The following is a 14,777-nucleotide window of genomic DNA, read 5'->3' as shown; positions in this document are numbered from 1 at the left end:
TTTGGATTGTAACTGTATAATATATATAGTTGTTAGAAGACAGCATGTCTCATACTTGTGGGATATTCATTAATATCCATTGTAACTGTGTAATATATATAGTTGTTAGAAGACAGCATGTCTCATACTTGTGGGATATTCGTTAATATCCATTACCTTTTTATCTTCATAGCATTCCATATTTCACAGCTTTGCAGTAAGAAGGGAATTCAATAGAATATTATGGCTTTGTTTTTGTTGTTGCTGCTTGGTTTTCTCATTGCTGTATGCCTATTATCATATAATGGACATTTAATAATATTTACTGACTGAATTAATTGCTTCTCTTACCCTAAAGCTATTCAGTGTAGACAATCTTTCTAGCTACAGTAATTGGTCAGAAATGCACACATACCCAAACTCAGATAAACCAGGAAAAAAAGGAAGCAAAAAAACAGAACCAACAGAATTCAGTTCTGGAACTCTGACAACCTACCAAGAGGAGGACATTTGAAAATTCTCCTAATTCAGATTAAGAGGGCAGTAAATTCCATGAGCTGCTGGTTTCTGCCTTGGGAACATAAGGGGTTAACATTTCTGAGAATGTAACCAACATTCAGAAAGTGTAGCCAAGGGGCGCCTGGGTGGCACAGCGGTTAAGCAGCTGCCTTCGGCTCAGGGTGTGATCCCGGCGTTCTGGGATCGAGCCCCACATCAGGCTCCTCTGCTGTGAGCCTGCTTCTTCCTCTCCCACTCCCCCTGCTTGTGTCCTCTCTCGCTGGCTGTCTCTGTCTCTGTCGAATAAATAAATAAAATCTTTAAAAAAAAAAAAAAGTGTAGCCAAATGCTTGTAATGATCCCTTCCTTTAAACGATGGGTAAAAGCCTTTCTAAAGGAAAATATACCTTTGGGTCATGATTGATTGTTTGAATTGGGCGTACAACAAAAAGCACCACAATGATTTAGCTACTAAGAAGTCTTCCTTATCTCAGCAAAGGATACCACTAACCCATTATCTGGGTCAATTTTGATTCCCCCCCCCTTCCAATTTTAATCAAATATCAGTTTCTCTTCCAAAGTAAATTTCACATCTTTGTGGTTTTTTGGGTTTTAATTTTTAAATATTTTTTAAAGATTTCTATCTTCACAGTCACTTCTCTAGGTAAAGCCACCATTACCTCTTATCCAGACTGTGGCAATAGACACATATATCTTGTTTCTAATTCCCTACACTTTAGGAAGAAAAAAACTCTTTGAAACCTAGCCTTCTTCCCCACCTCAACATGCTTCAAATTCTTCCCTCAATGCATAGTTCATTAGATTTATGGCTAAAATTTTGACATAAATATACAAGTCTTGCACCATCTTTCTTCAGCTCACCTTCCCAAACTCTTTTTACCTCTATCTTTGGCATTCATTCTGCTGTGGCCAGTTCCTCCTTTCTGTGCAAAAACACAATTCACTTTTCTGCTCCGAGTCTTTTCACTTGCTATTGCCTTTGCCTGAGAAACTTCTCTCTCCCATGGCTGGCTTCCTCTCATGTTTCATGTCTCAGAATAGATGTCAATTTCTCAGAGGGGCCTCTTTTGACAACCTATCTAAAGGAAACCTAAGTCCCCAACCTAGGTTCTCTAGATCTCATTTCTTGTACAGCACTTCTTGTAATAGGTAATTATCCCATTTAATTATCTGGGTACTCCCTTACAGTCTGTTAGTTAGAATTTAAAGATGATCAGATCTTGTTCATTGCTCACTCATAGCAGTTGGCCCATAGAAAACATTCAACCCAGATTTGTTGAAAAAAAATTACATGACATTTTTCAAGCATGTCATATGTACGTTTATGTTGGGAGAGAGTTGTTGGTACCTGATGTGATAGTGTTGCCAGGACCTTTTTTCTGAGAGCCTCACATACTTATTCAATTAAGTAGAACTCCTGGGCTATAAATGTCTTTCAAATGATACTTCCTTCTTGATCCTGCTTGATTAGATAAGGGGATCTAATCTAGCTTAACAGTTTCTTTATTGAGAATTCAGAGTGAGATACAGAGAAGTGGAGGTAGGACATGAGTCACGTTAATGCTAAAACTTCAGAGTAAAGGATGATGACATCTGACATCTGTGACTGATGTTATGGCCACTGCCTTAATTTTTGCAGTCTTGCTGTTTACATTTTTCTTTAATTTTTTTTTGAGCTATCTCTAATACCTTCTAATAAAATTTCATTTTTTCTGAGGAAGTTTTATTGGAGTGGATTTGTGTTATTTTCAAATTTAAAAAAGTCCTATCATATACAAATAGCAATTAGAAAAACTTTATATAATATATAAATATGTTCTTTTTCTTTTTTAAATTCTTTTTAAAATATGTTTTAAAGATTTTATTTATTTATTTGAGATAGAACGCACGAGCACGAGCAAGGGGGAGGGACAGAGGGAAAGGGAGAAGCAGGCTCTCCACTGAACAGGGAGCTCAACGTGGGGCTCCATCCCAGGACCCTGGGATCATGACCTGAGCTGAAGGCAGATGCTTACCAACTGAGCCACCGAGGTGCCCCTTTTTAAAATTCTTTTTAATTTTTGTTGTTGTTATTTAAGTATAGCTGACATACAATGCAATATAGTTGCAGGTGTACAACATAGTGATTCAACAATTATATACTACATAATGCTCACCACAATAAGTATAATCACCTTACAATGTTATTACAATATTATTGACTGTATTTCCTATGCTATTCTTTTCATCCCTGTGACTTATTTTATACCTGGAACTTTATACCTCTTAATCCCCTTCATGTTTCTCCCATCCTCTTCTCCCCCTCTTCTCATATTTATGAGTGTTTGAGTATTTTTTTATTTGTGAGTGTTTTTTTCATTTGCTTTGTTTTTAGATTTGAAATATAAGTAAAATCATATGTTATTTCTCTTTCTATGCCTGATTTATTTAATTTAATATGATACGTTCTAGGTTCATGATATGTTCTAGGTTCAAAATCTCCTTATTATGGCTGAGTAACATTCTGCTAGTTCTTTATCCGTTCATCAATCAGTGGACACTTAGGTTGCTTCAATATCTTGGCTATTATAAACAATGCTGCAATAAACATAGGGTGCATATATTTTTTTGAATTAGTGCTTTCATTTTCTTTGGGTAAATACTCAGTAGTGTAATTACTGGATCATAAGGTATTTCTATTTTTACTTTTTTAAGGAACTGCCTATACTGTCTACCTATACCAATTTACACTCCCACCAAGCATGCACAAGGCCCTCTTTCCTCCACCTCTCCAATAGTTGTTATTTTGTTATTTCTTTTCTTTTTGATACTAGCCATCCTGACAGGTGTGAGGTGACAGGTGTGAGATACAGAGATATTTCACTGTAGTTTTCATTTGTGTGTCCCTGATGACTAGTGACTTTGAGCATCTTTTCATATGTCTGTTGGCCACTGTATGTCTTCTTTAGAAAAATGTCTGTTCAGGTCCTCTGCCCAATTTTTAGTTGGATATGTGTCTATGTGTGTGTGTGTGTGTGTGTGTTGAGTTGTATAAGTTTTTTAAAATATTTTGGATATTAACTTTTATCAGATGTATCATTTATAATATCTTCTCCCATTCAGTAGGTTGCCTTTTTATTTTTTTGGTGGTTTCCTTCTCTGTCCAGAAACTTTTTATTTTGATATAGTCCCAGAAGTTTATTTTTGCTTTTGTTTCCCTTGCCTGAGGAGACATATCCAGAAAAATGTTAAAGACCATGTCCAAAAGATTATTGCCTTTTTTTTTCTTTTCAGAGTTTTATTGTTTTAGGTCACACATTCAGATCTTAAATCCATTTTGAGTTTATTTTTTATGTATGGTATAAGAAAGTGGTCCAGCTTAATCCGTTTGCATGTAGCTCTACAGTTTTCCCAACACCATTTAATGAAGAGACTTTTTTTCCCCATTGCATATTCTTGCCTCTAAAACATAAATATGTCTTGGAGCGCTTGGGTGGCTAAGTCGATTATGCATCTGACTCTTGATTTCAGATCAGGTCTTGATCTCAGCGTCATGAATTCAAGCCCCTTGTTAGACTCCATGCTTAAAACAAAAACAAAAATAAAACATAAATATGTCTTTAAATGAAGAACATTCCAAGACAAAATAGATTAATAGCTAACCCAAAGAGAAGAAGTTTTCTTGATATTTATAAATATTTAATATTGTTTTGAAAATATCAAGTTATTTGGGAATAAAAGTATTAAAGAAAACAAGCTAAGTGGATTAGTAGATGCATCTGTATTGAAAGTATTCTAAGTCTTTTGTTTGAGGATAATTAATTTTTTGAACTTTTATTACCCATTTAGAAATGCTGCCAATGCTATTTCATTGGGAGTTCTTGCTAAAGGTGCTGGGAATCTAGAAATATGGATAAACTGAACAAAATTAGATTAACTTGCACAAATACAGGTTAATATGTCTAGGGCATTATAATATGAAACAGATTACATGAGAAGGAATTGTTTTGGAAAACAGCGTTGCCAAAAAATTTTCCCTCACGGAAGATATGCCGTATACACAAACACATTATAATATTGGGCCGGCTATAGACATTACTTGGAGGAATTGCAAGATAAATCATGAGAGCAAAGATATGTATTGCATTTATTTTAAAAAGTACATAATGGAAAATAATAATAATAATATCACCTATTTGAATTTATATACCATCATTCCTCTGAGCACATAACTATATCGTTACCCATATTGTTTTATTAATCGTTAGTGTAAGAGAAAAGTAATCAAATGTATTAACAAACAGTGAAAAATTGTAAAGTGAAAATTCAAGTGTGGTCTTTTTATGTACTGACAAAGTTCTCCTCATTATATTATATTGCCTCCAATAACAAGGCAAAATGGAAACAAAAAGCATTAAAAGCAACAAAATCACAGTCACCTTTTATTACTATAGTATATAAAACCAAGAATGTAGTTTAATAATAAAAGGAATCTTAAAAATGTGCATCAACCTGTTCTTATTTCTATAGAATATTTAAGAATACTTATTTAAAGAGATAACATGCAAATCAAATGTTGAGATGGCTTCCATTAAAAAGATAAATAGTAAAAAGAAAGAAAAAATATCATTAAATTTACTGAAGTCACAAGAGGAATCTTATAATGAAGAGGTATTTAGTAGTTGAAACCTAAGACTTTATGTATAGAGGGATGAACCAAGAACCTAATCCATAAATGGTGGTCAGAAAGAGTTAATCTATTTAAAGAACTGGAAATATCCTTTCTGTTGAAAGGTAGCAGTTTGAATGAGCTATAAAGTTTGTGTGTTAAACATCATTTTTAATAATGTATTGCTTTGAAGTTACAGTGAGAAGTGTTTATGAAATATAAATATAGGTACAGATATATGTAATTCTCTTTCTCTTCCTCATCACATGATATCAGACATGGCTGTTTCCATGTCTGCTACCCTTTAGTTTATGCTATGACACAGGGCTGTGACCTTTATCTTTGTTTTTCTCACCTCTAAGAGAAGATGTCTTGGTGCAGAACAGAGTCCAATAACTGCTGGTATCATGAATGAATATTATTTTATTCCTTCTTAACTAATTTTATGTTGCCACATATCTTCATTCTTTAGCAATATTTCTTCAACTGATTCTAAGTTTAGAGGGGTATTTTCCCAGCGCAATTGTACCGTTGTTCGTTCTTTCTTTTTTCTTTTCTTTTCTTTTCTTTTCTTCTTTTCTTTTCTTTTCTTTTTTTTTTTTCTTTCTTTTTTTTGGCCTTTTTTTTCTGCTTTTAATTTGTTTCTTCATTTGTCATTTATTGATGTAGGAGTAAAGTGAAGTTCTCATTTCTTTTTCATGACTGATAATGTGAAAAGATGATGTTAAACCTCCAAAATCATGTTTCTGATTCTTTTCTCTTAAGTTTTTTTTTTTTAAAAATTTTATTTATTTATTCGACAGAGATAGAGACAGCCAGCGAGAGAGGGAACACAAGCAGGGGGAGTGGGAGTGGAAGAAGCAGGCTCACAGCAGAGGAGCCTGATGTGGGGCTCGATCCCATAACGCCGGGATCACGCCCTGAGCTGAAGGCAGACGCCTAACCGCTGTGCCACCCAGGCGCCCCTCTTTTCTCTTAAGTCTTATCACAACAGTAAAGTAGAAAGATAAAGGAAGTGACAGATGAGGGGGAATGCTCAAGCTGCACTTTCTTTTTTTTAAAAGATTTTATTTATTTATTCCACAGAGATAGAGACAGCCAGTGAGAGAGGGAACACAAGCAGGGGGAGTGGGAGAGGAAGAAGCAAGCTCATAGCGGAAGAGCCTGACGTGGGGCTCGATCCCATAACGCCGGGATCACGCCCTGAGCTGAAGGCAGACACTTAACCGCTGTGCCACCCAGGCGCCCCAAGCTGCACTTTTCTTAATCACATGGGCATCATTGCCCCTTTTCTTGCTTTTGACTTTCTCTTCTTCCTTATATTTGTAGTTTATAACTTCCTGTTTAGAGTGTCAGCATTAATGATCTTTAATTAATAGGAAAAAATCTCTGAAATACTAAAGAGGATAAAAGTAGAATAATCATTTAAAAGAATGGAATACCACTCTGATGGTGAAACATTTCTTTGAATAAAAAGAGTTATAAGCATATGTATTAGGTGGAATCATTTCAAGGACCTGAGTTTTAGGAATTGGTTTTAGGTAACGTGACCATGGTGCCTATCACCCAAAGAGGGACACTGTTGAGAGTAAAATGTGTTGTTACTTTAAACTGGGCAGTTTCTACTGGGGAAATTGAAATATATGGTACTCTTGCCTTAGGGGATAGCCTTGACCTTACAAGCTTAGAGGAGTCTGAGATCAATTTTAAAGGCAGTCACTTGTTCTCAGTACACAGCACAATGCCTGTAGAATAATAAGTACTTAAATATTTGTTGGAAAGAACTAATGAATGTTGTTATATGATCCACATACCCAAAAGAAATGAAAGCAGGGACTGAGCCAGATATTTGTATCCCATGATCACAGCCTTATTTGTGATAGTCAAGAGATAGAAGCAACCCAGATGTTACGGTCTGAATGTTGAGATTCTTCCCAAAATTCAGTGTTGAAGTTCTAAACCCCAGTGTGGCTGTATTTAGAGTAGAGACTCTAAGGAAGTAATTAAGGTTAAATGAAATCACAAATGTGGGGGCCTAAGCTGGTATGATCAGTGTCTTTATAAAAAGAGATACCAGAGAGCGATGCATGCTCTGTTTCCTTCTATATGACCAAGGAAAGGCCATGTGAGGGTGCAAGAAGAATGTAGCCATCTACAAGCCTGGAGGATAGCTCTTCAGGCAACCAAATCAGCCAACATCTTTGATGTTGGACTTACATCTTCTAGAGCTGTGAGACAACAAGTATCTGTTGTTTAAGTCACCTAATTTATGGTATGTTGTTATGGTGTCCAAGCAGACTAATCCAGATTTTGGTACTGTGAAGTGGAATACTGCTATAGCAGATACCTACGAAAAGTGAAAGAGACTTTGTGCTGGGTAAAGAACAGAAGAGTTTAGAGGTAGGTGCTAGAAAAAGCCGAGAAGTCCCTGAAGGGACTGTTCACAGAAATATAAACAATAAAGGCAATTCTGTTGAGGACTCTGGAAGAGAAGAGGAGAGCTACAGAGGAAGCCTCTGTCATTGTAGAAAATAGATACATCATTGTGAAGAGAATATTGTCATTAATATGGGCGTTAAAAGCCATTCTGTTGAAGTCTCAGGTAGAAATGAGGAATAGGTTATCGCAAAGTGGAGGAAAGGGGATCCTTGATATAAAGCGGCAACAAACTGGGTGGAATTGTATTCTAGTGTTGTGTGGAAGATAAAACTTGCAAGCAATGAAATTGGATATTTAGCTGAAGATATTTCTAAGCAAAGTGTTGAAGGACCAACTCCTTACCACTTACATTAAAATATAAGAAGAGAGAGATAAATTGAAGGAAATATTAGGCAACAAGAACCAGAGCTTGAAGATTTGGACATTTTTCAGCCTGTCCATGTTGCAAAAAATGAGAAGACTTATTCTGAGGAGGACACTGAGAGTGTGGTTGAACAACCATTTGGTGGGGAAATTAGTATGAGTATAAACTGGGAATGTAATCCCTTGTGTCAGTAGAAGCCAGGGATGGAGTTGGAATTGTACCAGTCGAAACACTGCTCACTGGGAATAAAAGAAATAGAGACAAAGGGACAGAATGAAGAAAGGCTGCTAACAAGAACAGGGATAAATCACCCTGAGGGTGATTCAGAGAGCATCACTCCCACCACAGGCCCCAGGAGCAAGGTTGCAAGTCTCAGTTTCGGAGGGCAGGGCCTTGGAGGAGAGCTGAAGTGGCAGAGCCATGGGAGGAGCACAGAGGGCTGCTGCAGCTACCCCTGTGGGCCTGGAGGGCAGAGCAGGGAACTGAAAAAGATTGTTCTGGAGCCATAACATCAAATGAGTTTTCATCAAAAGGATCTTAATGGACACTCAAGGCATTAAACGATCTTTTGAAAGATTCTAATGTGATTAAGTAGACGAGTGAAGACTTGCTTGCTTACAGGAGGGGTATATTGAATTGAGGGAAAGTGTTCTTTCTGACTCTGCAATGTACTCAGTCCCCAGATGGCTGATGGCTGAGTAAACAGACTGCCTTCATGGAAAAAAAGATTTTCTTTAGAGAAAAAAAAAAAGAAAAAGATCAAATGAAATTTAACTTGCTAGATGGTTTTGGATTTGCATGGTTGCAATGGGACCGGTTTCCCTTTTCTTCCTTGCTATGTCATCAAAGATTTCCATGACCTCCATCTCTAGTCTCGTCATAGTTGATATAAATCATGTATCCATGCTTAATTTTCATGGGACGGGGAGGGGCACTGATGACTAACAGAATGTGTTTGGAAGGAAAGGGGATAAACCCATAAGATCATCTATCATATTTCACTGATCAATCTGATCAAGCCATCATATTTAAATGGATTATTAATATTTGTGACTTTATGTATAAAGAAATAAAGTCTCTACAGGGTTATATAATTGAAAAAATTACCAAGCAGGTGGCAATTTATTAAGTTCTGTCAAATAACTTTTTAACTCCGTCCACTCGGCCCATTATCCAGTGCTCCCAACTCAGTCCAAATCATTATGATCTCTTTATAGACTAGCACAGTAGCCCCTAGACCATGTTCATTACCATCACTGTAGATGCCCTCCACAGCCATAGAGTTCTTTTCAAAATTTACACACCTGACTATATTACTTTGTGGCATAAAACCAGTGTTTTTAGGACTGAGGCCAGTGCACACTGCATGAACTTCCCTTTGACTATCTTTTAAGCTTCATGTTGTATAACTTACTTTTCCTTTCCCTGGTCTTTTTTACATAAACATTTTGTACTTTCCCGTAACACAGAGTATTTACATGTGAGGTTCATACTCCCAGGCATCTTTTCCCCCTTTTTCTTTGCTCAATTAATTTCTTCTTATCCTTCAGACTTCATGTCAAGGGTTGCTTTCTCCTATGTCTAATCTCAACCTCTCCCCAGGCTAGGTCAGATTCCATTATAGATCCACATAGATTTACTTGCTTTGTTTTGTGTTTTTCCTTCCATTATGTCATTATTTGATGATTATCTTTCACACACACTAGTTAATACACTATGGGACTAAGAAGTTTGACTAATTATATACTCCTAGTCTATAAGATGCTGCTTAACATTTAATAGGTATTCAATAATCTGTTGTTGAATGAGTAAGTGAGCCAGCAAAAGAAAGTACATTTCAATGCTTATTATTATGCTAAGTCTGATGCAGACTACTACCCCAGAATAATAAAATATGAGAGTAAGTGGTAATCTAAAACAATAAAATATTTTATCAGTTCAGTATTAAAATTTGTAATAAAGATATATTTTATTCTCTCATAGTCTTATTTTAATATATTATCATACATTGCTGCGATACAATGCATAAGAACAAGGTCATTTCCAAGTTACATAACAATGACTATATAATAGCATAAGATTTCTAGCTGTATTTGAATATAATTTCTTGGACAACAGAATCTTTACATTATCTAAAATATTTTAACTATTAACTGATTGATGTGTATTTCTGATGTACCTTAAAAGATCGAAATGACCTTCTTATCTAGATCAAATCATAGCACTTTCTTGAGATGCAGCATAGAATGTTTGTAAATGGTTTTGATGTTCAAAGTAGCTGCCTTGGTAGGATAGGAAAATAGATTGAGAGCGGTTTAAGTTGTATTACCTTTTTGTCATTATAAGCTATTTTGTGTACCGCTTAGTCACTTATATCTCCAATGTTTCATTAGCATAGCCATAATGAAGTTTTAGGTTCGTCTTTGGTATCAGGGAAACCCGGCAGGACAACGAAGAGTAATACTGGGTTTAAAAAAGAATTTTTTCCCCCAAAAGGCCAGAACATTGTAACACCATTCACTTGTTTTTTATCAAAACAGATTGTTTTGATGTAAACTGAACTGTGTGTGAAAAATATATATAGCGGTTCCTGGTAAGATAAGAGCTGTGTAATTTTCAAATCTTGTAACAAACTATGTCACCTATTTGAAAAATGTGTCATTTCTGTAATGAGTTTATGTCAGCACAAGGTGTCAGATGGCAGCTCTAGGGAGTGAAATTCTGTTTGTCCACCTACTTTGCATCCTATTTTTGATCTTTAAAAATAGACTGAAGTGATATGTGTGTGTTATGATTCCCCGACTCTGCTATCTCTGACACCTTTCCTTATACGCACTTGTCAAAAACAGAAGGCTATCAGAAAAGAAAACTTTTCATCAGCAGCATACTATGCTGCCATACAAAGACTGTACAAATACTATGAGGATAATGGGAAAAAATTAAAAATTAAAGATCTGGACTTTTCACTCAGAGCCCTTATTTCCTAGACATTTACATTTTCTTCTGCTTTGCTTAGAGATAACAGATGGCTGGGTGGTGATTTGGGATGCTAATCAGGCTGCTGTGTTTTTCAGCTAATCTTAGGTAGACACAGTCCTTTGAGGGCTGATTACCACTATGCCATTTAAAAATGCTAGCAGATAACCATTAACCACCCCTCCATAATGAACTTTTTATAAACCCTAAAACTATGATTAACTCTAGTATATATTAAAAAAAAAAAAAACTATACCAGCAAGACAGTAATTAAATGCACTGTAGCATTATGAGAGTGATTTTTCACATTTCAACGGAGCTCCAGAACTAGTAGGCATACAGCAAATGAAAACTAGTAGTATTTTTATGCAATTCATTGAACTTTCTGTAATAGAATGACAGAAAGGGAACTCCAGTGGAAGTAGACAGATTCCCCAGGGGCAGAGTTAAGAGATGGGAAAATTGAGTCTAACTCCATCATCTTGAATAAAACACTGTAAGCTGAAGGGAAAGAACATGCATATTATCTCTGGTAGTATATGTTGGGAAAGAGCTATGATTAGATTCACGAATAGGTAATGATATCCTATACAAAGGGAGATTTTTATCCAATTGGAGTATGTATGTTTTTAAAATACCACAAGAATTATAAGTGATATCTACATCAATATTTATTAAATAACATCTTAAGTTTACTAACTGATTAAAAGATGTTCATGTTATATTTGGAGAACATACTTAGATAAGAAAATTGTTACATGTTGACATGTAATATCTTCTCCTGAGCCCCAAACAATATTTTTTAAGTAAACATGAACACATTTTTTTTCAAGAATTAAGTTATTTGAAACTTAAGTTTGAACCAAAATACAAAGTAACATTTAGATGTGCAAAGTTGTTGCAAATCTGACTCTGAAGGTAAATCTAATATGGGAATCACTGCCAAATTTAGAAGTAGCATTAAACAATCTCAAACTTGCCATACAATGTATTTTTTGGCCAGAAGCCGGAACAGGATAAGGTAGTTAAAAACAGAGGTTCTGGAATTAAAAGTCCCTGATTCAAATTCTGTTTCTAACATTTATCTTCCTTGTGAAATTGGACGAGTTCTTTAACCCATTTTAACTTCAATTTTCTCAAGTGACTTAACTCTGCATGGTTTCTGTAAAAACTATATAAGGCAATTCACATTAAATATTTATCACTTAGCTTAGAATGTGGTAAATCCTCTATAGATGATATTATTATTATTGTTATTATCATAATCATCATCACCTTTGGAGGGATGTGAGAGATAAAATTATGTGTAAATACAGCATACATTCTAGTAGCAAACACAGATTAGAAAAATAGTATTTTCTAGGGGTTTTATAAAAATTCCTCCTATAACCGATATATACCAGTTCATGTGTTTGGTGGTGGTGGAAAATAATTCAAAAGAATTAGAAAAAATTAAATATACATCAACTGGATTTGGATTAGGAAAAACCTTTCTCTCGTCTAAGTCTGCTACAAAAACAGGCTACTTTTCAGCAGAGTTGCATTGGACTTATTAAACTGCACTTCCAATATATGAAAATTTCAATGGTAAGCATGTGTTTTAATTCCTATCTCCCATCTATGTTAATATCCTCTCACTTCTTTTTTTTTTTTTTAAGATTTTATTTATTTATTCTACAGAGATAGAGACAGCCAGCGAAAGAGGGAACACAAGCAGGGGGAGTGGGAGAGGAAGAAGCAGGCTCTCAGCGGAGGAGCCTGATGTGGAGCTCGATCCCATAACTCCGAATCACGCCCTGAGCGGAAGGCAGACGCTTAACGGCTGTGCCACCCAGGCGCCCCAATATCCTCTCACTTCTAAGATTTATACATTTCTATATCAAGCATTCTTTGAGCAATATCCACTAAAGTACAAGCCAGTGGGATCTAGTAATTAATACAAGTAGCTATATGCCAATAGTTTTGGGATAAATTCATTAAAATCAGAAAATCAGAGATTCATGGGGCACCTGGATGGCTCAGTCAGTTAAGTGTCCCACCTTCATTTGGCTCAGCTCATGATCTCATGGTCGTGGGGTCAAGCCCATCATGGGCTGCATGTTCGGTGTGGGGTCAAAGAACTCAGGTTTCTCAAATGTTATTCTTCATCACATTTATATTATTTTACCCCTCACATGCATATACAAACTCACACACATATATATACATATATTATTTTTTTATGAAAATTTTTAGAGTATGTTGCAGATATAATGTTCCTTTGCCCATAAATACTTGTGTGTATTTCCTAAAACCTAGGACATCATCCTACAAAACCTTACAATCATCAAATATCTTACTTGTTTCAATGTATACAATCTACTTTTTAGCCACTCAGTTGTCATTCCCAGGCATAAGCTCTTTATTCTGTTTACATATTTATTTATCTATCTATCTCATAAATTTGGATTTCCATTGATACATGTCTCTAGCCAATTTCCAGTGATTCCTGCCCCTACGTAGGAACATGACCACACCCAACTTATACCACAAAAAAACCTACCCTGACAAGTAGACGTTCTGAGTTCTCCATCTAAGACTGTGAAATGGAGCCAGTAGTCATCCAGCCAGAAATGAGGTTTCAGCCTCCACAGGGCTCATCAGCCTCAGGGAAGAACACATTTTTCACGCTAATGTCCATGAAGTTGAACTATGTTAAAGCCTATGCCCTTGAACCTAGAAAATGGAAGTAAGGAAGATGATTTACTCAATTTAAGTCTAACTTCTACATGGAAGAAAGTTTCTTGTGGAAGGAAGTATGGTAAATATACTCTGCTTTCGCTCTCTCTCATCACCCCCAGGAATGTTTCCATAACAAAACCAAATAAAATATTTCAAATGCAAACAGTAATTCTCTTTTAAAGAAAGCTCCATTAAAAGTGCAAGTACAAAATATAACTATATATTTATACAGCATATATTCTAAATAGTCTGTTACATGAATAATTATACTTTAAACATGAACCTTATAGAAATACATTATTCAGTAGCAAAATATATCTTTATTTAAATGTGATATAACAGGGGTGACTGGGTGGCGCAGTCATTCGACAGCTGCCTTCAGCTCAGGGCATGATCCCAGTGCTCTGGGATCAGCCCCACATCAGGCTCCTCCACTGGGAGCCTGCTTCTTCCTCTCCCACCCCCCCGCTTGTGTTCTCTCTCTCGCTGGCTGTCTCTGTCAAATAAATAAATAAAATCTTTAAAATAAATAAATAAATAAATAAATGCGATATAACAATTCACGTATTTACACAGGATATATTCTACACACTACGTAACTTGAATAATTGTACTTTAAACATGTACTTCACGTAAATGTTTTCCATTGGCAAAATCCATCTTTACCATATAAAAATGAGCACAGTGGCCCTTCTCATGAGATTATACATGTGTTTTTGCTTGTTTTTAAGGTTAGAAAAGAGCACCTGTGGTAATGGGTATGTCATAAATCAGTTAATGTACAATGTCTACTGTGCTTAGTAACTTATCTATTAATTTGATTCTAATAAATGACTTATTACAATATCTTAGAAACTGGTCTTCTTATTCCTGATTTGTCATTTTCTTAAATCATTGCCACTAATTGGTGGTTACATTTTGTTGTAAGAAATAAAATAAAGATGGCAAGGGTGATGTTGCTTCAGATGTTCCTATTGTTTGAGTTTACAAAACTGTAATTCACTGATTTATGACCTAATTGTATAATAAAATCAATAGGGAAAATATCTCTTTTCTATTTAGTGCATAGAGAAATAAAATATTTCATGTAATCTCACTTTTTTAAGAAGCTTTTATTTATTTATTTGAGAG

This window comes from Ailuropoda melanoleuca, chromosome 15 (genome assembly GCF_002007445.2).
Source record: "Ailuropoda melanoleuca isolate Jingjing chromosome 15, ASM200744v2, whole genome shotgun sequence".
Taxonomy (NCBI): Eukaryota; Metazoa; Chordata; class Mammalia; order Carnivora; family Ursidae; genus Ailuropoda; species Ailuropoda melanoleuca.
This window is presented reverse-complemented; position numbering follows the sequence as displayed.